Source organism: Pongo abelii, chromosome 5 (genome assembly GCF_028885655.2).
Source record: "Pongo abelii isolate AG06213 chromosome 5, NHGRI_mPonAbe1-v2.0_pri, whole genome shotgun sequence".
Lineage (NCBI taxonomy): Eukaryota > Metazoa > Chordata > Mammalia > Primates > Hominidae > Pongo > Pongo abelii.
The window spans coordinates 39,904,381-39,932,003 of record NC_071990.2 but is presented as its reverse complement, the minus strand read 5'-3'; the positions used below and the strand labels follow the sequence as shown (position 1 = coordinate 39,932,003).

At 36.7% G+C, this 27,623-nt stretch overlaps 1 protein-coding gene across 2 annotated transcripts in view; it reads left to right on the top strand.

Moving 5' to 3' along the window:
- KIF6 (kinesin family member 6) overlaps window positions 1-27,623 on the top strand; it is a 386,393-nt gene that overhangs the window by 42,850 nt on the left and 315,920 nt on the right. The gene's annotated exons all lie outside the window — the stretch shown is intronic.

Here is a 27,623-nt window from a genome sequence, read left to right as displayed (position 1 = left end):
ACTACCACCTTAATCAGTTTTGCAGCAATCCTCTAACCCTTCACTCTCTTGGCCACTTATAGTTCAGTCACCACTCACTAGCCAAAATGAGCTTTTAAAAATGCAGATCATATCCAATCATCCCCCTGTTTAAAGTGCTATAAAGCCTCTGTCAAACTTTGCATAAAACTCAGACTCTACCTTGTTTGTAAAACCCTGCCATCTGGCCTCTACCAGCCTCTCAGACCTACCTCTTCCTTTCCTTTGCCCAGGCTCAGCAACTTTCTTTTGTTTCCTAAAATAAGACAAGATTGTTCTTGCCCTTTGGCCTGTTACCTTATCTCTAAGTGTCCTTCCTCCTTATCGCTTAGATCTCAGTTTTACTGAGAAAGGCTTTGCTGACCTCCCAATCGCATTAGAAATATCTAGTCACGGCTGGCGCGGTGGCTCATGCCTCTAATCCCAGCACTTTGGGAGGCCGAGGTGGGTGAATCACAAGGTCAGGAGTTTGAGACCAGCCTGACCAACATGGTGAAACCCCATCTCTACTAAAAATACAAAAATTATCTGGGTATGGTGGCACACACCTGTAATCTCAGCTACTCAGGAGGCTGAGGCAGGAGAATCGCTTGAACCCGGGAGTTGGAGGTTGCAGTAAGCCGAGATTGTGCCACTGCACTCCAGCCTGGGCAACAGAGCAAGACTCCATCTCAAAAAAAATAAAAAGAAATTATCTAGTCACAATGTAGTGCATTACTTTATTTGCATTCTCTTCATAGTTCAATTATGCACTGCATAAGGACGTTTAGATCATTGACAGACCACATATACAAAAGATATCCCATAAGATTATAATACTGTATTTTTACTGTACCTTTTCTATATTTACATATGTTTAGAGACACAAATGCTTAGTACTGTGTTACAGTTGCCTACAGTATTCAGTATAGTAACATCCTGCACACGTATGTACCTTAGCAGCAACAGGCTATGCCCATATAGCCTGGGTGTGTCGTAGGCTAAACCATCTAGATTTGTGTAAGTACATGCTATGATGTTCACACAAGGACTAAATCTCCGAATGAAGGATTTCACAGAATGTATCACTATTGTTTAGCGAAGCATAACAGTACTTATGCTTTCTGATCTTTTTCTTGTTTATTTATTATGTGTCTCCCTGATTCATACATAAGTTCCATGAGAACATGATTCTTTTCTGTCTTCTTATTACTGCATTCCTAGCAGTGAGACCAGTGCCTGACACATGATATGTAGTAAGTATTCATAAATATCTGTGGAATGAGTAGTTGACAGAATTCAGTATTTCCCTTCGATGAGCATTTTTTTTCTCTGAAAGAAAAAAATGGTGAATTTTCCAAACTCTACATACCCCTGTAGTTCTTCCTACATTCGTCATTCCCTAAGATGTACTTTTCTTTGTAGTTGTACATAATGCCAATACAGTTAAAATCCCATTATAGTGAATTCCATGGGGCGTGCTATTGGCTTTGTTATAGTGGAATTTGTCAGAGGGCCAGAAATTGCATTTCCAGTCCACAGAAACTAAGGATGAAACTGCTTATTGTCCATTTCTCTGTGGAATTGGGAAGGGAAGAGTTCTGACTCTGAAATGAGAAGTGAGATCTATCTAGTGAACCTCCTGCGTTTTCTCTAGCCTCCCTGATATTTTACATGGAATGTTGGCTTTGGGTTTTTTGTTTGTTTCTGGCTGAAGGATTTGAGTATTGAAAGAAGTAGGGGTAGTTGAGGAAGAGAAAAAAATTCAAAGGCAATTGTGGTTTGTTGACAAGAAAAGATTCTAGAGTTATTTTTTTTAAACATTAAGGTAAATAGTATTCTCTCCTACTTTTTGTAGCATAAAAAGCTACATCCTCAGGTGCTGTTTTTATACATGAAAATATACATGAACAAGGGCCAGAAAATGAAACAAAACAAAACAGAATATAGTTCCTATAGTGAAGTATTTGGTGTTGACAGTTTGTTGTAAATAGAGAAGTGAAGGTCTTTTTGTTTTTGCTTTTAATTGGGTATTCTTCTGAAATATGGAAATAGCTTGGATATATTATGAAGATCTTTCCTTCATTGTAATGGTCATTATGTTCAAATCGGATCATCAAAATTTTGCCTTAATGTTATAGTATGAAAATGTCTTGAGTTACTTTTTATTTTATTTTATTGTATGTATTTATTTGCCCAGACTCAACTTCTCAGCATTGAATTACTTTTTGAAGTCATTTATTGAGAACTTCTATTGGCTTTATCAGACAGACACATTTATTCCCTCTTCCTTGTACCCAAAGTCCTTGATACATGGCACTTATCATATTGTAATTGTATTTATCTGCCTGTGTTCTGTACACTGACCATACTAAAGACAAGCACTGTGTTTTATTCACTTTTGCATTCCCCACCTGCAGTCCTTCTTCTATTCCCTATTTTCCCTAATAAAATGGGACCAAAAGGGTTTTAAATATATGTTTATGGAATGGTAGCACCACTTCTGTAGCTACCTTAGCTTATTGCCTTACTTTTATAACCACTTACTACATCTTCTACTGGCCTTTTTAGCAAAGCTGCTGGCTTAATGAACACCTATTTCTAGTCTTTGTCAAGTTGGCAGAGTAGGATGGGATATTTGTTTCACTGCCTGTTAAACTGCATTCTCTCTCTTTTAGTTCTTAGATTAAGGTCTTCATTGATAAGCCCATCATGTCTCCCTCTACTATCTATCCATGAGAAAGGCAGCTGACCCATTTCCCTTCTACGGTTTCATATATGCATTAGTGAATTTTCTGTTGGTGTTCTCCTGTTTATTGTATTGAACTGTAAGTTGTTTGAAGGCCTATCTAAACCAGTCAGTGCATAGTCACTGAAAGCCAGAGCTGTGATGGGTACAGCGGGAATTACTGACAAATATTAAAGTGCCATGTCTGCTCTTAAGAAGCTGATAGTTTGCTGAATTAAAAACTAATTATACACCCGGGCATGGTGGCTCACGCCTGTAATCCCAGCACTTTGGGAGGCTGAGGTGGGCGGATCACTTGAGGTCAGGAGTTCAAAACCAGCCTGGCCAACATGGCAAAACTTTGTGTCTACTAAAATTACAAAAATTAGCCAGGTGTGGTGATGTGCCCCTGTAATCCCAGCTACTTGGGAGGCTGAGGCATGAGAATTGCTGAACCTGGGAGGTGGAGGTTGCAGTGAGCTGAGATCACGCCACTGCACTCCAGCCTGGGCAATAGCATGAGACCCTGCCTCAAAACAAACAAACAAAAAAACTAACTATACTTGTTTTATTTGAGATGCCAGAACTTTTAAGATATACTGTTAGGTTATAACAGCTTCCATGTAAGAAAAGAAACCCCGCCAGCCAGGCATGGTGGCTCACGCCTGTAATCCCAGCACTTTGGGAGGCCGAGGTGGGCGGATCACGAGGTCAGGAGATTGAGACCATCCTGGCTAACACGGTAAAACCCCGTCTCTACTAAAAAAATACAAAAAATTAGCAGGGCATGGTGGCATGCGCCTGTAGTCCCAGCTACTGGGGAGGCTGAGGCAAGAGAATTGCTTGAACCCAGGAGGTGGAGGTTACAGTGAGCCGAGATTGCGCCACTGCACTCCAGCCTGGGCAACAGAGTGAGACTCCGTCTCAAAAAAGAAAAGAAAAGAAAAGAAAGCCTGCCATGTATTATCTATGCATTGATTGTAAGGCTGATCTCCAATTCAGAAACTTGGACATTCTGGATAGTATTCCATGGAGAGAGAATGACATGTTCAAAAGCCAAAGGGAATTTGAGAAGAAGCCAAAGGATCTAAAATCCCATTGGACAGATGACTCCTCTGTTAACTTTTCTTCCATCTTCCTTGCCCTGTCCCCTACCGTTCCATTTCTAGGTATCTCACCCCTGGTGGTAAGGTAAGCATCATGAAGATAATACCGCCCTAATGCATCCCTTAAAAATGATATGAGGTAAGCAGATTAACTGGACTCTTTAAAAAGAGACTGAGATATCATAAATTTGGCCATGTGAATTCATGTATCAGTACACACAGCACTGTTTTCCACACAAGTAGGTACTGTTAGTACCAATTAAATGATGGCTTCCTTTTGTCTTTATCTGTTTTTAATAACAGAACTCTAATTGTATATACAAATTGATGTTTGGGCCAAGTCTGTTTTTACAAAGATGTTAGTTGTAAATTTAGCCCAACATATTATTTCAACGTGTGCTTTGTAACTTATTCTTCCTTTTAAAATGCTGCTGTCATTTGTTTGTTGAACATCAGTACGTAATTTTTTTATTTTCCGCTGCGGTGAATGTCTAGGAGGAAATACTGCTCTCTGGAAGAGGGTGCTGGGGCCTTTTATGATTTATTTCTTCAGTTATTTTATTCCATGGTAAAGACTCCAAAATGTTCTATTGTAAAGACTCCAAAATGTTATGGAAGCTTGAATAGTTTCAAGTTAATTCTTTTAAAATCTAGGCTTTTGTTCATCTTTCAAACTTAACAGTGTCCTGACATGTCTGAGGTTTAGGAAAATTTGGCTCAAGTTGATGAGGGGGTCTAATATAGGTCTTTGTTGCTGAGTGAAATTCAGTGGTTTTGGCTCATGGGAATTTGTGCAAAATTGTTGGTTCGTTTGATTTGGTTCCCTTTGGGCTACACCCATGAAGTTTTCTTTGGGTTTAGCTTGGTGATCCCCACCCCACACCAAACTCAAAGTGGAACACAGTGGGAATGTTGAGGTTTATACCTCAAGCTATAACTCATCCTAGAGCTTTACCCAGTTTTGAAAGAAAGAAAAGCCTGGCCTGTATTTTAAATCTGTAAGTGAAATATTTATTGAAACTAGACTAAACAATCCCAGAGTTAGCTGAGATCGTAGAGGTCATTTGACCAAACTCTCCACCTGATACATGATTCCAAGAGTCAATTTAAAATTGTTTTAAGTCTTTTTAATAACTAAAAAACTTCCTGCAATATTCCACGTTTATCCATTTGGATGAAACCTGTTGACTTTGTGGTCCAGGTTTGCTATATCCATGTGAATTTTTTTTCTGTTTGATTTATCAAGAACCAAGGGAGATGTGTTAAAAACCTTCAGATGCATATATTTCTACTTGTAATTCTGTCAATTTATGCCTTATATATTTGGAGGTTGTGTTATGAGTTTAGAATTGTTTCACCTTCCTGAAAATCCTCTCTTTTATCCTATGTAATGATTGATTTTTTCTCTAACAATTCTTTATATCTTAAAGTCTATTTTACAAAATTATAGGTCTACTATATCTTATCTAAAGCCCACAGTACAGAATATTATATAACAGCAACAAAGGGTCTGGGCCAGCATTCAGTAACCAAGCATATTGATATGATCACAATAAGATGTGTGAATCTTTACAGTAAGTGGGATATATAAAAATATATATTTTTTGTTTTTATTTTCAAGCTTCTTATATCCTTATGCTTTAGTTGAGTCTCTATAAATGACATGGATGATTTTTACTTTTATTCAAGTTTTAGTCAATTTAGTGTTTTGCCATTTGCGATCATTTCTATCATATTTACTTTCAATTTAACCTTTTTTTTCTGTGCCTTATTCTTTTTTCTCCCACCTTTCCTACTGCCTGTTTTGCTGACCAACTTTTCCTTATTTGTTTTCTCTGCTAATTATTTGGAAATTTTGTACTTTCTTTTCTTTTAGTGGCTATTGTTAAAAATTTGTAAGCATGCTTGACTTTATAAAGTCTAAAATTAATTAATGTCGCTACTCATCTGATATATATGATTCACTTTAATCACATACCTCCCATTTTCTCTGTTGTTAAATGTTTTAATTCTATCTTGTTTTTTATATGACTCATTAGTAATTATTGTTATTTTATTTAAAAAATCTGTGCATGTTTAGCTTGTCCCCCGTGTTATCCTAGTTTCTTTGCTAAGTGTTGCCTGTTTTCACTTCTTTCTGGTTTCAGTTTCCTTCTTCCTGAAGTACATCCTTTGATGGCTTATTCAGAGAGGGTCTATTAATGATTAACTCTTTCATTATTTATTTCATTTGATTTACATATTAGCTGGGTATGGAATTCTTGGTTGACAGCATGTTCTCTCAGTATGTTGAAGATACGATTCCATCACTCTTTAGCTTTTGCTTTTGAGAAGTCTGCTTTAGTCTAATTGGTCTTTTTCAGGCAATGTCTTTTCTTGCATTTTTTAAAAGAGTTTTACTTTGTGTAGGTGTTTTATGGTTTCTCAATGATGCATCTCAATGTGGATTTATTTTTATTTATCTATCCCAGTTGGAACTAATTGTGCTTCCTAAATCTGAGGATTCATGTCTGTCACCAATTCTGGAAAATTCTCAGCTATTTTTTATTTTTTTTTTTTGCATATTTCCTTTCCTCCATTCTCTGTAGTGCCTATTTCTGTAACTCATATTAAACATACATTTTTCTTTTCATTCAGTGTTACCCCTTAGACTTTAAAAAATATATTTTCTTTCTTTTTATTGCTCTTTCTTGCATTTTGGGTAGTTTCTTCAAATATTTCTTCTAGTTCATTAAGTCTTTTCTCACCTATGTCTAATCTTCCATTTAACCCTTATATTGAGTTTTTAAAATTTCAATGATGATAGCTTCATTTTTAGAAGTTCTACTTGGTCATTTTTTTTTCCTATCTGTTTTTGTGTTTCATAGTGTCTTGCTATGTTATTATTTTTTATAACTTATTTTAGGTATTTAATAATTTTAAACATGTCTATTATATAGTCTTATGTGATAGCTCTTGTAGGTCTGCACTCACTCTTTGTTATACCTGCTGACTCTTTTATGGTGGATTGTGTTCTTGTGGGTTTTGTTGTTTTAGATTGTGAGCTCATGTTTGGTGGGACATTGTCTATTGGAGTCCTTTTCTGCTAGTTTATGGGCACATCACTATAGACTAGATTTATTTTTGCTTATGCCTGCTGCTTCAGGGCTAGTCATCTTCAAACCAGTATTTATATTACTTTCTGTGATTGAGATTTGCACGACATTTGGGTAGTACAAATTTACACCTCAATTATGTACATGGATAGAGTCAATGGTTACAAATGCTGAAGGAAGACTTTTCCCACCCATAGTTCAGGTAGAAAGGCAAATTTCTTTGACATTCCTACTAGTGATAGCTTCGGGTTTATAAAGCCATCCTCAATTCAAATGACCTACTCCCTATTGGCCTAAGACCCTGGTTTCTGATGTCAGCCTTCTTTCTCCATCCCACACTCCTATGTGTGCCCCAGGATTAGCTCATAAGCTTTTATTTTGATTTTCATTTACTTCTTTGTTTTGGGTCCTTAGATATTTTCCTTACATTTTTGCAAATTTATGCTTTAAAAGGAGTATATATTATATTTTATCCAGAATCTCTAAGTAGATTTTAGAAGGAGAGATTTTAGGCTTTCTGGACAGCTATAGTGGGAGAATTGAAAGTCTGAGTCATTTTACATTTCCCTCTCCTGTACTAATGCAATTAATTTGTTTGTTATTATTGTGCTGCAGGACTTTTTATTGATCCCTGTTACTTTTTAAAATTGTTATTGTTAGGTTTGGTTCTCTCATTCTAGCTTTTTTGTCTTTAACCGTGACTCAGTTATCTAGTATGTTAGTTTTACCTCTCAGCCCTGAGTCATTTGTAAATTTGATGTGCATATTATCTGGGTATTCCATAATTGTTTGGTAAAAATATTAAACAGGAGCCTTTCATGTACATAGCCCAGGAATAGGCCACTAAAGATTTCCCTGTCGGTGGACATTGATCAGAACTCTTTGAAACTGTTGCAGATGTCTCCAACTCTGTTTGTATACTTCAGTTCACATTTCCACATTCTACCCACAAGGCTTGTTCTTAGTGAACTTGCTCAGCTCAGTTCAATTCAGTTCAGCCCATATTTCTTAAGTGCACACTCTGGGCCTTTGTGTATACAGTATGCATCCAAGATATAAAGAAGAAAAAGCCACAGCTCCTTCCTTCGTGATGCTCATAGTCTGGTAGAGGAAGAATTCAGGTAAGCAAAAAAGCCAGTCATATGATCATCTCTTTCTGCATTTTGCTCAGGATCAACTTCTACACGACTGATCCATAGCTTATGGCACCTGTCCTCTTTCCTTTCTTGCTAAGTCATAGACATACCAGTTGAATTTATACAATTCATCTGTGGGGAAAGTTTCACAAGGCTAATTTTTCCATATATCTTCTCTGTATAATCTATTGTTAATAAATTCATTTAAGTATTTTAAAATCCTAAAATATATGTCAGTAAAGAGTGCTAAAATATTAAACAAATATTACTTTCAGATTTTCTTTTCTTCTTTTTTTATTCCTATTCTATTTTCCCCCTTGGCTAATTTTATTTTTCTCAAAATTCTCCCTTTCTTTTCTAAACCTTATATTTCCCCAAAAGAATAGTACCAGATAGTCTCATATCAATTTGATCTTTCTTGGCCTGGTTCCTTATATTGACTTTCCTGTCCGAGTCTTTCTACTTGTTCTAAGACTTCATCTCATTTTTTATTATTGGCCTTTCAAGATTTGTTAGGCAAATAGTTTTCAGTGAAAGAGCTTAATTTAGTTAAGCACTAAGTTTTTATCTGGGCTAGAAATTTTGGATCTTACCTTTACTCTTTTCTCACTGTAACCCCAAACAACATTCATTAATCAGGAAAATCTGTCAATATTTCCTCTTTGAAGCATTTTACTTCTGTTTCCAAAGCTTTATTCCCATATTTAGTGTCACAGTCCATGCCTTATCTTTTCTCAGCTGATAATGAGATAACCTCCTAAATGTTTCCCATTTCTTCTGACATTAATCTTAGTCTTTTGTTTTTCAAATTATGATTCATGTTCCTGTAGGTTATAAACTCAATTTACTTGTTCATGATCATAACTTTTTAGTGATGTAAAATAGAACATATACACAATATTGGAGTACATGGCACATAATAAGAGATTTCATGAAATTGTTTTAATTATTTACATATATATGCTAAGTGTTAACTTACCACTTGTAATAGGAGATTATAATTGTGTTGGTTGTCCTTTGGAGCGGCATCTATCTAGCATCTGAACCCTTCCCCATGATTAGAATATTCTGTATTATATGAGATTTGGTAGGATGTAGGGCCTGCTTCCATTATAGAAGCTAAAAAATAGCCCAGGTCTTGTCTTTCCCAGCATCCCTGAAGCTAGGTTGCTTACCTGTAACCTAAGCTTGCTTAATCAGATGCCTGGTATGTTGAACTGGGACTTACAGAAGCAGGGAAAGTGAATACCAAGGCTGCTGCTGGTGGTGGACACCAGCATTTATTTGGCTTTTGAAGCAGCAGCGGCTGACAGCCAGTGATAGCAACAGGGTCCTCATCAGAATGGTTCTGGTCATGGTTTGGGTATGATTCTGGCTACCTCGCTTCCTTTTGCTCCTGCCTATTTTCTGAGCTGGCACTTTAAACTTCCTGGAAATTTTATGAGCTACTCTAGTTTCTTTCAACCAATTTCTTTTCCACTTGCTATGGATTGAATTTTGTCATCTCTGCACTCCTCCATTCATATGTTGAAGTCCTAACCCCCAGTGTGACTATATCTGGAGGTAGGATCTTTGGAAGTAATTAAGGTTAAATGAGGTCATAAGAGTGAGGCCCTAATCAGATAAGACCAAGACTTTATAGGAAGAGGAAGAGAGGAAGAGAAACCTCTCTCTTTCATGTGAGGATGCAGCAAGAAGGCAGCTGTCTGCAAGCCAGAGACATCACCAGAAACCAAACCCTGTCAAGCCTTGATTCTGGACTTTCCAGCCTTCAGAATGTGAAGAATAAATTTCTGTTATTTAAGCGACCCAGTCTTTGGCATTTTGTTATGGCAACCCAAGTTGACTAATATACTGCTTAAATCAAGTAGAGTTGGTTCTGAAAAGAATTCTGAAAAGTTCATAGGGTTGTTGTAAATATTAACTAAGATTATGTATATTATCTGTCACATGGTAAATTTTCAACAAATGATTGTTATATTATTAGTAGTAGTATTCATTAAGTCCTCAAAGTCATTGATATGTTCTTGGAAACTATGGCTTTAAGCGAAACGTGTAACAAAACCAATGTTACCATAAGCTAATTGATATAAACAAGAGTTAAGTTTCTAGCTGGGTGTGGTGGCTCATGCCTGTAATCCCAGCACTTTGGAAGGCTGAGACAGAAGGATCACTTGAGCACAAGAATTTGAGACCAGCCCAGGCAACATAGTGAGACCCTGTCTCTAAAATTAAAAAGTCAACTTCCTACACCATATTTCTGGTCACAGAACTATCACCAAACATCTAAATAAAGATCAAAACACTTTTAATATTAAACATGTAATTATTTTCCTGCTTATTTCCAATTCAGGGTTGGCAACAGCTTAGGGTGCCAGGTGGGAACCAACCCTGGATAAGGCACCATTCCATCACAGAGTGTATTCACACACTGACACTCACTCAGGCTGTGACCATTTAAACACACCAGTGAATCTAACATGCACATCTTTGAAGTATGGGAGGAAACCAGAGTACCCAAAGACAACCCACAAAGACATGGGGAGAACGTGCAAGCTCCACACAGACAGTGGCCCTGGCCAGGAATCAGTCTTTTTTCTTATCAATATTATAACAAAACAATGTTGAATGAAATGACATAATTTGAAAAGCCCTGCTATATTGTTATTAGGGACAAAGCAAGGTAGAGCTTTAGAAAAACAAAACAAAGATGTGGGGACATCGGATACAGAGTTTTGTCATTGAGGGAAGTCAGCTTGAGATGTCTGGGATGGCGTGAGAAGCACAGTAGTGGGGAGTGCCTGGAGAATGAGCTGAACAGGAATGACATAGGAATGTAGGCCTCAGCTGGCCATCAGGAACATAGGGCAGGGCTCCTTTCCCCTGCTAGCCTCAGCTTCAGGCACCAATGCCTCGGATAGAAGTGGGCTAGACCCTCACACCAATACCCTCACAGAGATAACTAGGAAGCTGCTGTTGGATATTATTATCACTAGAGTCTAGAGAAGTCTATAGATCTCTCCAGGCATTGCAGTCCTTTGATGAAAACAGCAAAATCCAATGTCTGCCTCCAGGGAGGGTTGAGGCAGCTAAAAATGGGACATTCATTGCAAATATTGTACAAAAACTACAAATCCTTTCACATCCTGCTTAAAGCACATTTCCTTAGTGAAACTTCCAGTCACCCCAACGGAAGTAAATCACTCTTCCTTTTTTGCTCTCTCAGCATTTGGTCTGTGTCTTTAGTAGTTTGTGTTGTGTATTGTGCACCATTTCGCCAACTGGACTATAACCTTCTTGAAGTCAGGAATCCTGTCTTGATCCATTGATATATTCCCACAGTAATTATCAAAGTGCTTTGTATGTGACAGATGCACAATACATATGTAATTAAAAACCAAATTAGTGATTTTATAGATAAGTGGTGACATAATGCAGTTTATTTCCTAAAGCTGTTTAACTGTTAACTGCTAATGAACTACAGGTGTGAATTATAGGTGACATCTACAGTGCCCTCATATGGTGGCTTTGGGGAGGGTGCTCGAAGCCTACCCTTATTCAAACAGCCAGAGGCAGAAGGTAATACAGATTTGCATATTGATATACTATTTCTAAGGGAGGAGGACTCACTAAAGGTAACACCTAGAGCACTTTTTGAGTGAGCCAGACCCTAAAGTCAATAAACCAAAGTACAGTTGACCCTTGAACAACATGAATTTGAACTGTGCGGAGGATCCTATTTACTTCCATTTTCTCCCATCTCTGTCACCCACCCCTGAGTCTGCAAAACCAATGCCACCTCTTCTACCTCCTCTTTCTCCTCACCCTACTCAATGTGAAGATGAGGATGAAGACCTTTATGTATGATGACCCACTTCCACTTAATAAATAATAAATATCTTTTCTTCCTTATAATTTTCTTAATAATATTTTCTCTAGCTTTATTGTAAGAATATGATACAAAATTTATGGTAATTGGCTGTTTATGTTATTGGTAAGGCTTCTAGTCAACAGTAGGCTATTACTAGTTAAGTTTCTGTGGAGTCAAAAGTTATATGCAGATCTTTGACCGCATCATTCAAAGATTAACTGAACTTTGTGAAAACACCTTGCCTTAATATCTGTAGTCTAAAACAGCATTATGATGAGGTGTCATCATATTAACAAATTGTTACTGTAGAGATCTATTACCCTCCTTGGATATTCCCCAAACCCTCTTTGAGGCTGGGATTTCTGTTCCTTCTCCCGCGCCGAGAGTAGCCACATGCTGTCATGGAAAGGGTGAGGCAGAGCTTCATGGACTGCTCAGGGCGTTGTCACGGGTGTAAGGACCTTCTCACCTATCTGAGTTGATGCCTGGTAGCTTTTTCCATTAAAAGACCCTTTCCCAGTGACTTTGAGGAGAGTGGGCCATCTGCTTTACACTCACTCTTGCCTGGGCTTCTCAGGAAAGCAATTTTAAAGAAAGGGAAGCAAGCAACATGTGGTTTGCCATCACTGGCAATGTTTCCTTAAGTCTGCGTATGCTGGAGTCCAAGCCCAGATACTCAGGAGCCAGCTCAGCCAGCACCTGGCCACCTCTGCCCTGCCTCAATCACACCAGTTACTACAGACTCCACACTGCATCACCAAAGGTGCCGCCCACCTCGTGCTGCCCCGCATAAGGTCTAAATATGTCTATTCTATTCCGGGGAATGGTACTTCTTAGCATCTTGTTTGAGGTACAAAGCCTAAGTACCTTTGTGACAGAAATCAGATGACAGAAAAAACCTGAGAGTTTGTTATTACAATTAAAGCATTTAAAGTAGCAGGCTATGAATGAATGGTAACATTTTCAAAAGAAAATAAACTGAGAATGGACCTATGTGAGATGTGGAAAATATTTTAAAGCAAAGGAAATGATTCACCACCTCAAAGACGTGAAACTTAGATGAATTATGCAGGTCAGTTTTTAACTTCTGTGGATAGCCTCTATGTCTTGGATAAATCCATATGTGTGTGCTTTGCATAACACTCACAGAAAATTATTTAACATTAGTATTCAGAGAGTAAAGAACTCTTTGAATGATTTTAGCCATTTCCTCTTAGAATCAGAGTGGTGGTAGTGTTTGGGGAGGTAGCATGACTTGTGGACTAGAGCTTTGTTTACATAATGGACCCTTTGTAAAGTAATTAAAAAGTGACCTTTGAAATATTTAACTTGGTTTGTTTTGTTAGATTTTCCTATGTATTTATTTTTCTGTGGAGTCTGGTTTTGCAACTCCGCAAGATATCTAAGCGAACACTTTAAGATAACATAGTTTATCCTTTGTTTCATGAATCAAATGGCTGTACAGGTGTTAAGTAATAAAAAATTATTTTGAAAAATAAATTTATTCAAGTTACTTTCTCACCATTAGCTAAAATAAGGATTTTATGGACTAGTCAAAGTTGCTCAATATTTAGTCATCCGAATAAATGTTTCTATTATTATAATTTTAGATTTTTTCCAGATAAATTTCATTTTTAGATTTCATTTTTCATTACTGAAAAGGGGCCTAAATATGTATTCACATAATTGCATTACTACTTTGAAACTAATATAAAATATTACTTAAAATTATAATGGAGGAGGGTCTGAATTGCATTTGTGTTTCTTATTTGGGGGATAATTAATAATTAATTTACATTGGAGGATCTGGCGAGGCAGAACAGAAGCAATCAGGAAAAGTTTTCATGAGATGGCCTGGGGTTCTGGATACAGAAGGCATGTGTAGCAATTAAACTCGATCAAAAGTGAAATGGCTGTTTTGTGAAGTAATGAGCTTCTCATCACACGAAGTATTCAAGCAAAGCCTGAATAACTTTATACTGGAGATTCTGAGGTGCAGTGGGTTTCTTTATTCTGTGAGGAGATGTTCAGTAGGGAGACACTTCTAAGGGCTCTTTGGATTCTAGGACAAAAGTTTTAAATAGTTTAGTTTGTCCTAATTGTGTACTTTTTGTTGAATTGAGTTGGTGTTTGAACTTATCATATGATTATTTTTTTCTCCTAAAAAGAAAACCAGAAGGAATCACTCTTAATTATTTAAGGTACAGTTGAACACTTAACCTTTTAAACCTTCAGAACCTAAAATAAATGGGTTTATTTAGATCATAATTCTGAAAGACATGTGTTAGTCTGTTCTTGCATTGCTAAAAAGGAATGCCTGAGGCTAAGCAATTAATAAAGACAAGATCAATTTGGCTCACAGTTCTTCAGGCTGTACAGGGAGTATGGTGCCGGCATCTGCTTTTGGTGAGAGCCTCAGGAAGCTTACAATCATGGCGGAAGGTGAAGGGGGAGCTGGTGTCTTATGTGGAAAGAGCTGGAGTAAGAGAAAGAGGGGCAAGGTACCACCCACTTTTAAACAACCAGATCTCTCATGAACTCAAAGCGAGAACTCACTCATCATCAAGGGGATGGCACTAAACCACTCATGAGGGATCACCCCCATGATCCAAACACCTCCCACCAGGCTCTGTCTCCATTACTGGGGATTACATTTCAATGTAAGATTTGGAGGGGACAGAAATCCAAACCATGTCGGACACAATCCTGAACACCATTATCCTGAATGTTGAAATCCTGAAAGATCAAAATCCCCAAAGTCTAAAATCGCTACCATCTAAAATCCCAGTAATTACACTCACAGGATAATTGCATCATGCTCAGCAGTACTATTACCTTGTTATTGTCTTTATTTAGAAATTAAGTATGTTTTAAGGAGATACGTATGGGTGCCAAGTTGACATAGAGTGGACTTGAAGACTTAATTTTAGGTGTCAGTTTGACTAGATTAAGGAATATCTAGAAAGCTGGTAAAGCATTCTTTTGGGTGTGTCTTTGAGGGTGTTTCCAAGGGAGATTAGTGTATGAGTCCGAGTGGATTAGGTGGGGGAGATTTGCTCACAGTGTTAGCGGGTGCCATCCTATTGGTGCTGGCCAGAGAAAACAAATACAGAAGGCGAACTCGTCTCTGAGAGCTAGGACAGACTTTTCTTCTGTTGCCTTAAACGTCAGAACTCCAGGCGCATTGGCCCTTGGATTCCAGGACTGACTTCATCCCCACCCCCTCCCACCCCATCCTGAGGCTTTTAGCCTGAGCCAGCTATGGGCATCCCAGGGTTGCTGGCTTTCAGATGGCCTGTTGTGGGACTTCTCAGCCACCATAATTGTGTGAGCCTTTCCCCTAATAAATCCTCTCTCATTTGTCTATGTACATATCCTATTGGTTCTCTCTCTGGAAAAACCCTGACTAATAAAGATTTGGTATTGGGAAGCTGAGTACCATTCCTTTTTACTCTATTTCTTACCACACAGTGAAAGAGATCTGTGAAACTGTTCCCATACAAAAAGGCTGTGATAAATTAAGTGTATGAGGAACTTAATGAAATGAAAGATAAAAGTTTAAAAGCTAATTATTATTGGTGCTGCAAAAGCAGAAAATTGCTTAATTGCAATGGCCACACAATAACTAGACTCTCAGACAGAGAGAATATATTTACAAAATTTGTAGGCCACAATCCTTCTTCAAATACGAGTGCTGCAAGTGTTTCAAAGATCATAGAAAAAGTGAAAACATAGGCGAAAAATGCAAGCAGTCTCCCCTGCCAAACTGTTCAATCGTGTACGACTTCTGCCCCTTTACACATAACACCATGCTTGCCTTCAAAAAACATCCTTTGTCAGAGAGTAAAAAGAATTCAAGAAGCTCAGCAACTTTCTGGACCAAAGACACTTGCTAATATTGAGCTTTCTCCAGTGTTACAAAACACATTAGGTGGTGAATTATCCTTGACTAGAGATTTGACTGTAGAAGAAGATAGAGTTCTTATGTATATATTTACCACAAAATCTAACATAAAAACTAGCACCTTTTTCACTTTGGCTAATGGTTGGCACTTTCAAAGCTGTCCCCACTATTTTTTAAATTAACTGTTTACAATTCATAGTTGTATACTCATATATACAATTCATAGCTCCTGTTAGATCATAAAATTCTAGAACTGATATGCTTGTTTATGTACTAATGACTGGAAAAAAACAAAGCACTTTATAAATGCTTATTCGAAGATTTGGTGGACTTTGCAGAAGAAAATGGATTTCAACTGAATTGCCAAACCATAATGACAGATTTGGAATTAGGTGTGATCAAGGCTTCTTAAAATGATTTTTAAGGTGTTACCAACAAAGTTTCTTTTTGCCCAATGCATTTGGTGAAAAATTCAGATGAGTGGATTGGCCACGAATACTTGAATTTAAAAATGCATGATTTGCCTGCATGACATTCCTTCCAGCTGATGACATTCCAGATTTTAATGAATTAAAACCACATTTGCCTGAAGAAGCCAGTGAAGTAACTGATTTGAAAATAATTATGTGCATGGTAGGATAAGAAGACATGGTGTTGCTGTTTGATCACCAGTATTGTTTCTGTCAAATTTGTGGTCTGTATATGAGTGTATGCAGAATGGATTTCCATGTACCCAAAACAATAAAGAAGCACAGCACAGAAAATGGGAAAATTTAATAGGCACTCCTCATGTTGGTGCATGTCAAATAATAGAAGGATTTCAGGAAGATCAGTGTCACATAGAAAATTAATGTGAACATATTCTGCAAGGAGAGTGATGTCCTAAAAGAAAAAAAAAACAGCTTTTCACTGCGATGTAAGACTTCAAAATATAATTAATGATCGTGAAAGTTGGCCAGCTCTTCTGGACAGATCTGTGCAGTTGCTTATAATCTATTCCTGTAATACACTTTTTCATGTTGAATTTTCTTTTTGGATTTGGATTTTATTTACTTTTTATAGTTTTTTTTAACTATTTAAAATTGTCGGCATTATTTTTTTCCAATTAATTATGCTATGTATTTCATCTTCACATCATTTCCAATACTAAAGGTATAAATTCTGTTGAGACTTTTAAAGAATTCTCATTTGTTGTATGCAGTTTTTGCAAATTTGACTCCACAAAAGTGCATTGTTACAACATTGACTTTGTGTGTAAGCATTGTGCATGTATGCAAAAACATTGTAACTTCCTCTCTAAATGAAGAGATGTCCATTTTGTATGTCTGCATTTGTGAAAGATAAAATTTCTCGGGATTTTGGCTCTTTGGATAACTGAATATATGGGGGTGACCCATCATGGTTTTTCATCAATTTTTTCTTAGGTTGTTCATTTTGGTGTTTCAGATGACCACAGTTATAAAGCTGGGTGCACGAAATTGCCAACCATAGTAGTATGTGTTTATACATTTCCCTTTTCGACCTATTTGTTTATGAATACAGTTCATATGCTCATAACTTCATACTCTGCAACTGTCATTGTTATACATGAGGGTTTACGCTTGTAAAAATATGTTATTATTGCCTAGTCTGTTGTGTAAAATGACCTATGAAATGTTTTGTCATGTTTTTGTGTTTCTCAAATAAATTCCCTTTTTAAAATGTAAATAAATATCTTTTAGAGAATATTTAAAATTATTCTTCCCAGATTTTGATCTTCCAGGATTTCAACATTTGGCATTACGGTATTAAGGATTGTATCTTTGGGGATTATGATTGACTCCCAAATTAAATCACATAGGGAACAAATGATTTATTCATATTTTGGAAAGGATGCAAAAAAGTGTCTCTAACTTCTTACTCTCACAATTTTATTTCAGGCTAGAGAAGAGAAAAATATATGTGTCTTAGCTATTTTTTGTCCTCCAGATCTCCTGTACTTCAAGCAATTAAATCTTGCTCCCACCCAGTTCATGTTCCTTCTTTACATATCTAATTCACTACCAAATATGTTTCACAAATTTTTATGTGAAGTCAACTGTCATGAAAAACACTGTATATTTTGGGTCCGGAGGACACGAATTTATTTAGAAATATCTTGAGAGGACACATAATCCCACCTCCTTCCACATGCAGCCATCTGTCAATGAGATGTTTAGGGGTGAAAAATGAGTTTAATAGTTTTCAGTCTCAGAATCAAGGCTGCCATCATGTGGGGGAAATTAGAGGTAATTGTAAGGTCATTGTCTAAGACTGATTGATGTTTCCAGAAATGGTGATTCTCAGGCTACCTTACCTTCTATTTCTTCTTTGGGATCTCTACTACCCCACCCTGAAACACCAAGCTTGAACTCTCTGACCTGCTTGTTTATGTCTTGACAATCCTAGGCAATCCTTTCATTCTCTCCTTTCCCTGGTTTCTTATTATTTATAACAGTTATCACCACGTGAAATCATATTATATACAGCATTTATTTTGTTTTAAATTTGATATTAGTTCCAGTCCTAATTAGTTCTACTAAAATGTAAGCCTCATGAGGACAGGAAGCTTGCTTAATACATGTAAGTACTAGGAACAAATCTTTCAACATATTTATTGGCTTATTTATCTGCTTAGGTATCTAATAGTGGTGATTAAATTGCTTTACATTTCTTTCTTAAAACTACACTGTCTCATGTGATGTGATCTCTGCCACACCTTCATTCTCTCTTTTTATGTCATTATAAAATGCTGTCTTCAGTCTACACCTTTAAGGGAAGCCAAATATCACAACTGTTTTTTTCTTTAACAAAAGGCAATTACTTCTTTAAATTTATCTATATTTTTTTAAATTTACTGCTCCTTGTAATTCCTTTCCTCCCTGCTCAGCTCATGTCTTAGAAGTGACTGTGTACTCTGCTGCATTGGCTCCATTCTCTCCAGTTTGATTTGTGCTATATTCATATTTTATAAATTCCCCTCATCAACGTATTTTCATAAAGCTTCTTATAGCCAAATCTAAAACTGCCTGTATTATACTTATTCTGACCTTTCCCAGTTCCCACCCTGCAACTGGCCATGCTTCTGGCTTTGGTTTCAGTAGCATTGTCCCATGTGCTTCTTGAGGGAACTCTGGGACTGACTACTTTTATTTCTAACTCTGCAGTTTATGGCTTAACTCCCTACTTCCTCTCTTCCTGTCATCCATCTGCAATCACCAGCCAAGGAACAAATCCTTATAGTCCTATACTTATAGTTCTTATTTTCCACAGTGTCCCTTGGAAATCTTGTTTCAAAATTTAAATTTCCTTGTATCTACAAATAGTCCAAAACAGATTTTTTTTCCATTAGTGTTGCTGTGACTGGTTGCTCTAATTTGATCTTCAGAAAGATAGCAAGTTCCACCGGGCACACTTTGGGAGGACGAGGCCAGTGGATCACTTGAGTCCAGGAGTTTGAGACTAGCCTGGGCAACATGGCAAAACCCCATCTCTACCAAAAATACAAAAACTAGCCAGGCATGGTGGTGTGCACCTGTAGTCCCAGCTACTAGGAGGCTGAAGTGGGAGGATCGATTGAGTCTGTGAGGTTGAGGCTGCAGTGAGCCATGATGGTGCCACTGCACTCCAGCCTGGGCAAGACCCTATAAAAAAAAAAAGAGAAAAGAAGAAAAGAAAAAAAGATACTAAGCTGAATTTGAATAAACAGCTCCATGTGGACACGTATTTTTGACTATGTGTATGTGCAGACAATTTTTGGCTCTGAAGACATTGGGGTACGCCAGGCAGAGAAACACCTTGCTTTTGTGGATCTTGTTTTCAGTTTGAGTATTTTATTATTCAAGACAATTTTTTTTTGAGATAGGGGCTCAGTATATTGCCCAGGTTGTTCTCGAACTCCTGTACTCAAGCAATCCTTCTGCCTTAGCCTCCAGATAAATCTTTAAAAGGACTTCTTACATTTAATTGGGTTTTGAATTGATATTGTCTCTATTAAAGCTGTGTGTTCAAACACCTACTTCAACCTACAAGTCTTATGAGTCTATTTTTACATTTAGTTATTATGTAAGAATAGTCTCTTTCATTTGTTATCCTATTAACGTTTGATTAATTCAAATTTAACAGTTGAAATTTTCCTAAACAATTAATTACAATTCTAATTTAGCTAATTAAATTCCCTTAAACATTTTAAATCTCATTTACACATGTAATGTATGTGACTGTCTCAAACACCTCAAATGCCTTGTGGGGCAGACTTAGAAACCTAACAAATCATTTTAAGCACATAGCAACTTAAAAAATAATAAGCAAACATATACCCATAGTAAATCAGCCTCTCTTAACATTTTAATGCTATTTCCAAAATTGAATCAAATGTACTTACACCATTTAATATCCCAAATCTGGAATTGATTATATGTTTTAAATTAAAGTCATAATATTTTTAAGTATTTCAAACTCTTTAAATAAAACAACTAGAATGGCCCAATGATATGAAAAGTACACTTAAATATATTCCATAATGTTAAGAGTATGGGTTTGATTTACTTTATCTCTATTCTTAATTATTTAAACTTTCCTGGGGTGCCAAAGTCTCCAGTACAATTAAAGTAAGTAGTTTTACCATCCATGGATGGCTGAGTATACCGGGCTGAAAAATCAGAATATCAGTATGATGAATTATTGGTCAGAGACTGACCTGATTTGTATTTTTCAAAGATGGCTCCTGGTTGCTGAGTGGAGAAGGATTGAGGGAGGTTAGAAGGTATCCATCTGGTAGTGACCCTTTTGTTCTGTGTAACTCTTTAATGGCTTTTCACAGAAAGGGCCTTTATTTGGTTCTCCCTGGGTACTCCTTATTAGCTCCCAAGGCTCTGTTCCTTCTTGCACCTCTCTTTTCTGCTATGGCCCTACTTCTTTCCCCGCTACCGCATGCCCTTTTAACTCCTTTTCTGTTGTTTGATTTTCATTTCCTCCCAGTTTTACTACCATAGGTAGAATGGGATGCTTACATTCTTGGGGTAGAGGAAAGTTGGTCCCCAGGAGGAGAATGAGTTAAGGGAGAGAGAGAGAAAAAAATAATAAATTCTTTACACATAGACAATAGACATAGAAAAAAATCTGAAAGTGTACATAGCATATGTTAACCTGGGTTATCTTTGTGGAACATTATGGAGTACTTAACTTTGTGCTGTATGACATGATGTGTTTTTGACAAAGAACATATGGTATTTCTATAATCAGTTAAATAAAAATAATTATGAGAAATGCAAATCAAGGGGATTAGTGTGGCAATAAAATCAGAAAAATAGAAGTGAATCTTGGTGAAGAATTGAGCCTAACTATTTAAAAAATTATTATTATCAAATATTTTATCAATACATAATCGTAGAGTAAAAATTGCTTTTAAAATAGCAGAATTTGATGTGTCTTTTCAGCCTGGTTGTGAGTTATAGTCACTGTGAGTAGGTTCATTTTGAAACGGTATCAGCTTTTCAGAGTGATTGATTCCATAGTGCAATAATTACGGTCTTACGGAAGTAAGACCAATTTGGATTTTGCAGCTCTCAGGGAAAAAGCAGCAGTGCAATAAACAAACATGTAAGCACCAGATTTTTGTGTGAAGCACTACAAGGTGATTTCATAGGGACTCACAGGCAGTGAAAAGGAAACTATTACTTGCCTTAGAAAACTTGATATAATTATGGAATAATCCATAATGGCTTTGTTGACTAGAATAATTATATTTTAACTTTTGATTTATTTAGAAAGAAAATGGATGCTTCTGGATCACATTAATCTATTTTGTTATTTCACACTCAAGTTAGTATTTTGAAGTTGCTGTAAAGTTTTTTATGAGAGGCACAGTGCTGACTGTGCTTAGACTGACAACATTCATATCACTGAATTGAATAAATTGAATATTGGGGCTCCTTAGCTCAAAAAAAAAAATTTAGCTTTTGAAAGACTCTTTTGGATGACCCAGAAAAAAAAGGTAGAGGATTTCTGCTGTTGAAGGAAAGATTCATTGACAAGATTGTGTGAGCATTTTATGTATCTGAACTTAGCAAGCTATAACTTCAAAGCCTCCGAAGGGACATTGACAACACAACTAGACAGCTTATACCCCCATAGGTAGTTACTCACCCACTATGCTGAGATGATTTGATGATACCTCAAGTGGTTGAGAAAGATTCTGTGCTTAGGACTTCCCACCCAAGTATACACTAGCTTGTATACTCCGTATGAACTGTGACAGCACATGAATTTTACATACATCCATTATATTGTACCTAGAACATTGCTGTGGAAAAAGGGGCACCATAAATGTCTTTTGCTATGAATGCATGAAGAAATAGATGCTTGAGGGAATAAATAATACAACTTCAACACATTTTTTTATTGGAAATTTTTAAAAATTATTTTAGAGACAGGGTCTCACTATGTTGCCCAGACTGGTTTCAAACTCCTGAGCTCAAGCAATCCTCCTGCCTCGGCCTCCCCAAGTGCTGGGATTACAGGCATGAGCCACCATGCCCGGCCAGATTGGAGATTTTAATGAAACATATTATACTACATATATGAAATTACGGATAAATTTAATATGGCTAGGTTGGCCAGTTCTCAGCATGGCCAAGTTTAAGCCATTTCTTTGAGGCTATGTAAATCATTCAAAATGAAATGTTACTGATTCAGATTTGTTGTGCCGATCAACCATGACTTGATGTATTAGTCCATTCTCACACTGCTATGAAGAAATACCCAAAACTGGGTAATTTATAAAGGAAAGAGGTTTAATTGACTCACAGTTCTGCTTGGCTGGGAAGGCCTCAGGAAACTTACAATCATGGCAGAAGCGGAAGCAAACATGTCCTTCTTCACATGGTGGCAGGAGAGAGAAGTGCCAAGCAAAGGGGGAAAAGCCCCTTATAAAACCATCAGATCTTATGAGAACTCATTCACTGTCATAAGAACAGCATGGGGTAACCGCCCCCATGATTCATTTACCTCCCACGGGTCCCTCCCACAACATGTGGGGATTATGGGAACTACAATTCAAGATGAGATTTGGGTGGGAACACACCCAAACCGTATCACTTGATCATTCATTAATAAGGTGAGAAAGCCAATTTGAGTGCTTACTGACCAGTTCCGTGGTAATATACAGAAACACACTTATTTTGTAATCTGCTGCTTTGCTGGCCTTAGAATGGTGGCCACATTTAAAGAAAGAAAATTAGATTAATGAGATGATATTCCAAATACTGTAACAAAATAGGACATATATTTTCTATATGTAGCACTTTCTTGGCCCAGATACTCTTCAGTAACTGTTGCGAAATTGCTATAAAATACATAAAGAATTGGTCCTATTGTATGCATCTTTATGGTACAATATAACCTCCAGGTGAGGAGACCACATGTTCAAGTCACATTGGGGCCAATTTTCAGGTTTAAATTAAAGCACAAAGGATTTACTGGAGATATTGGGAAGATTTCTTGACAGAGCTATTTAATACTAGAATGAGTTATTAGGAGCAATTGTGGATTCTCTTGGCAGGCTGTAAATATAGTTCAATTTCTCCTCTGTCCGGGATAGTTTGGGTGGGCCTACCTGAAAGCAGAAGGACAACCCAGACTGGTCCTTCTAGCCCAAAGTTTGTGTGATTCTTTATAACTCAAAAGAAAGCCCCAGTACTTAAGTGATTTAGTAGGTCTTTTTTGTGCGTTCAAGTAAGAGCCACACACCATGTTGGCTAACTGCCCCCTGTGTGAAGACCTTCATTATTGAGTTGTGTTTTCATTGACTCTAAACTTTTCCCCTTGGGTGGAAATATATGTGCTTGGCCTCAGCTCACAGGGAAATTATTTAATGTATAACTCTGAACTTAATATGTTAAGTAGTGGTAGAACGAAGTAAGCTGTTTTTCTTATATGTGAGGCAAATTATGCTCCTCACAAGAGGTGAGTTCTTATTTCCAAGCTGACAGAATTCCTTCAAAAATTTATATATAATGAGAATCTGGAGGGAAAATAAAATAATAAATAGAATTGGAAACATGTTGTAAGAGTATTAGGTATAATTTTTTTGGTCTTTTAACCATTATAGAATTTTCAAGATACTTTAAAAATCTTGTACTTCCTTTATTTTGGAAATAGGTGCTTTCTATACTTTTGTTTTTATTTTCCGAACTATCAGTGTCCGAAAATGCATAGCAATTTTTAATGCAGTGTGAATAACTTTAAACCACCTGAATATTTAATGAAATAGGCTCAATTCCAACTCTCCTTCTCTCTCCACTAAGTATATAGAAAACAGATTATATTAGTGTATAGTTCTTTTAAAATAAAGGTAGATATTCTAAGCAAGATGAGAATTTGGACTGTGTATATATGAGTATGCTAGCTCAATGCTTAACCTTTTCGTGTCTAAACTTAACACATGATGCATATATAAAATGGGTAAGTTACAGTTATTATGAGGGCCATAACTTCTCAGTTTCCTGTATGTTTAAATTTGAAACTTTAATGTTGTACTAATGGAATTGTGTGTGTTTTATGTATATGCACAAGTCTGCTAGACAGATGCTAAAAATGCCAAAATGGAACCAGTCAGAATATAAGAATGTTCTATAAAAGTGATTGTAGGGTTTAGGCATCTTGTTGAGATCACTTTTGGGGTTTGACAAAGCTGTTATAGCTGAGTGGTCTTCAGTATGAAAGAATGTTCATATCTGCCAAGGAGCATCCTTAAGTCTTATGTGAGTGCAGGCTATCTTAACATTGCAGACTACTAAATACCTATGTGCACAGTAAATATTTGCATATTCGATCACTTATTTCCACCAAATTCCTTTATTATTTTGGAAATGAAAATGAAAAATATATCAAGTGCAAGGCAAAATAACTTTAAAAACATTACTTTTAAATTTAGAGAGAGATAGTTTGTGATATTTACTTTACTTGCACAACTTTTATGTTTGTCAGAGAAACAATTATGTAATTGTGTTGACACTGCTTGTTAAAATGTGAGAGAAAGTTAGGTCCATTCTCTCTTTGGAGATTTAGTTGTTTGGTCACGCTGGCTACACTATTATTTTAAATAATGAGCAGAACTCTATATGACTCTAAGCTCCCCAAAAGTGCAGGCAGTGATTGATTTATTGAGCTCTCCCTCTCTTCATTCCTCTCTCTAAACTTCTCTTCCTTCATTCCACAGATTTTTTCAATCCCTACAAACTTCTAGTTACCCTGACCTAGGCTTAAGAGAAATAAAGAATTTCTCTGCAAGAAGAATACAATCTTTTTTTTTTTTTTGAGATGGAGTTTCACTCTTGTTGCCCAGGCTGGAGTGCAATGATGCTATCTCTCTGCTCACTGCAACCTCCGCCTCCAGGGTTCAAGCGATTCTCCTACCTCAGCCTCCTGAGTAGCTGGGATTACAGGCACGCACCACCAGGCCTGGCAAATTTTTTTGTATTTTTAGTAGAGATGGGGTTTCTCCATGTTGGTCAGGCTGGTCTCAAACTCCTGACCTCAGGTGATCCACCCACCTCAGCCTCCCAAAGTGCTGGGATTACAGGCGTGAGCCACTGTGCCTGGCCAAAGAACACAATCGTATGAGTCAAATAGACAAGAAAATTAGTGGAAGGTATAATGAGTGGAAGAGGGACATAGAAGAAGATCCTCCATTCTCTCTTAGGAAGGTGAGAGTTATGGGGCACGTGGTCAGAAAGAGCTTTAAAAAGCAGGTAGCAATGGAATTGAGTCTGAAATGTGGAAATATGGGAGTTCTCCATGCAAATGAATGCGAGGACAAAAGAAATTTGGTTGGGGCAGAAGAATGGAGGCTGAGGTTTGTGATGGTAGATGACTTGGCCTTCTACACAGGAAGAACAACTTAAATTGAAATATAAATAAATGTGTGGGAAATCTTTTGGGGACTGTAGACAGGTTAAACAGCTAGAGAAAGGATAATGTGGAAATAATAGGAAATGACATGTGAAAAATATTCCAGGTTATGGAAAGCCTCATATGGCCTACAGAGAAAACTGGATCTTATCCTAAAAGGAATTGGAAGTTGCCAAATAATTTAAATCATAGTGGAGGCCCAGTTATATGTGTATAGAAAAGTCATTCTGGTGGCAGTGTAGACAGAGGATGAATTTGAGAGACATGACACTATTTAGGATGGTATTACAATAATGCAGTGTTCTCAGAGGCAAAGGCAGTCTAGAGTATAGGTAGGTAGCACACATAATAGAAATGGGCCCATTTCAGAAACTGGAGAACTTGGACTTAGGGCCCATGTAAATGAAGGAATTAGTCACCACTTGGCCTCAGCCAGTTGTTGCCATTTGGGAAGACAGAGACACCCTATCACACACATACACATACCCTGTTGCACATTTATTCTTTACTTTTGGCTCTCAGATGAGTGTCAAACATTTTTTAAAAACATGAATGTGTCAACACTATACTGATCAAACAAAATAAATCCTTGGGCCAGATACAGCCTAAGTCAGTGTATCACTGAAGTGTGTTCTTTTGAACATTGATCTTTGAAAAATGTCTTCTGTGGTCAAATAAATTAGAAGCAACTGAGACTTGACAAAACTGATTTTAAAATTCACAAGGAAAGGAACCTGTACAAGAATAGTCAAGATAATTTTGGAAAAGAACAAAGATGGGTAGACTTGCTTGGCAGATATCAAACTGTATTATAAATCTATGATAAGTAAAATAGTGTTGTATTGTCAGTTTGTTTACTGACAATAAACAAATAAATTGTTGAGATAAAATGGTTAGCTCAGAAATAGACCTATGTATATATGAGAACTTAGTTAATGATATAAGTGGCATTTAAAATGTATCGGGGAATAATGGATCATTTAATAAATGGTACTGGAGAAATTAGCTATTAACTGAGCAAAAACAAAGTTAGATTCTAACTCGTGTTACTAAAAAACATAAGTTAAATAACTAATAAAAAAACAATAAATAGAGGGAAATGCAGAAAGCACATTTATCATGTTGGAGAACTGAAGGCCCTGTGAAGACATAAAATGCAAAAAAAATGAAGAAAACAAATTTGACTTAATTAAAATAAAATTTTTGGACAACAAAGGCCACTATAAGCAGTATTAAAAGGTAAGCTACTATCTGGGAGAAAATATGCAACATAAGCAGAGGATTAATATGATTAAATGGAAATAACTCCTCCCAATGAATAAGAAAGAGACTCAAAATCTACTACAAAATCAGTCAAAGGACATTAACAGGCAGTTTCCTAAAGAGGAAATATAATTGGTCAAAAAACATATAAAAGTGTGCTTAACGTGAATATAAAATATGAATATGAAAATGTTTGATCACATTACAATCAGATAAAAGAAAATTTAAAATAATAAATATCTCTTTCTGTAATCAAATTGGCAAAATAAAAATTTGATAATATCAAAAGCAAGTGAGGAAACAGGAACTCTTCTGTTATAGGTCTGAATATACATTGGCAAGGCCACTTTAGAGGACATCATTGTCAGTATCTATCAAAACTGAATGTATACCTGCTCCATGATCCAGAAATTCTACGTTTAAACATCTACTATAGAGAAATGGTAAAGACTGTTGTTCTTTCCAGCACTGTTTGTAATGGCAAGTAATTGGAAAGGATCCAGTTGTTCATCAGCAGAGAACTGGTTAAATAAACGATATATTTATACTGTGAAATACTATACAGACTTAGAGTATAAAAAATGAGGTGGATC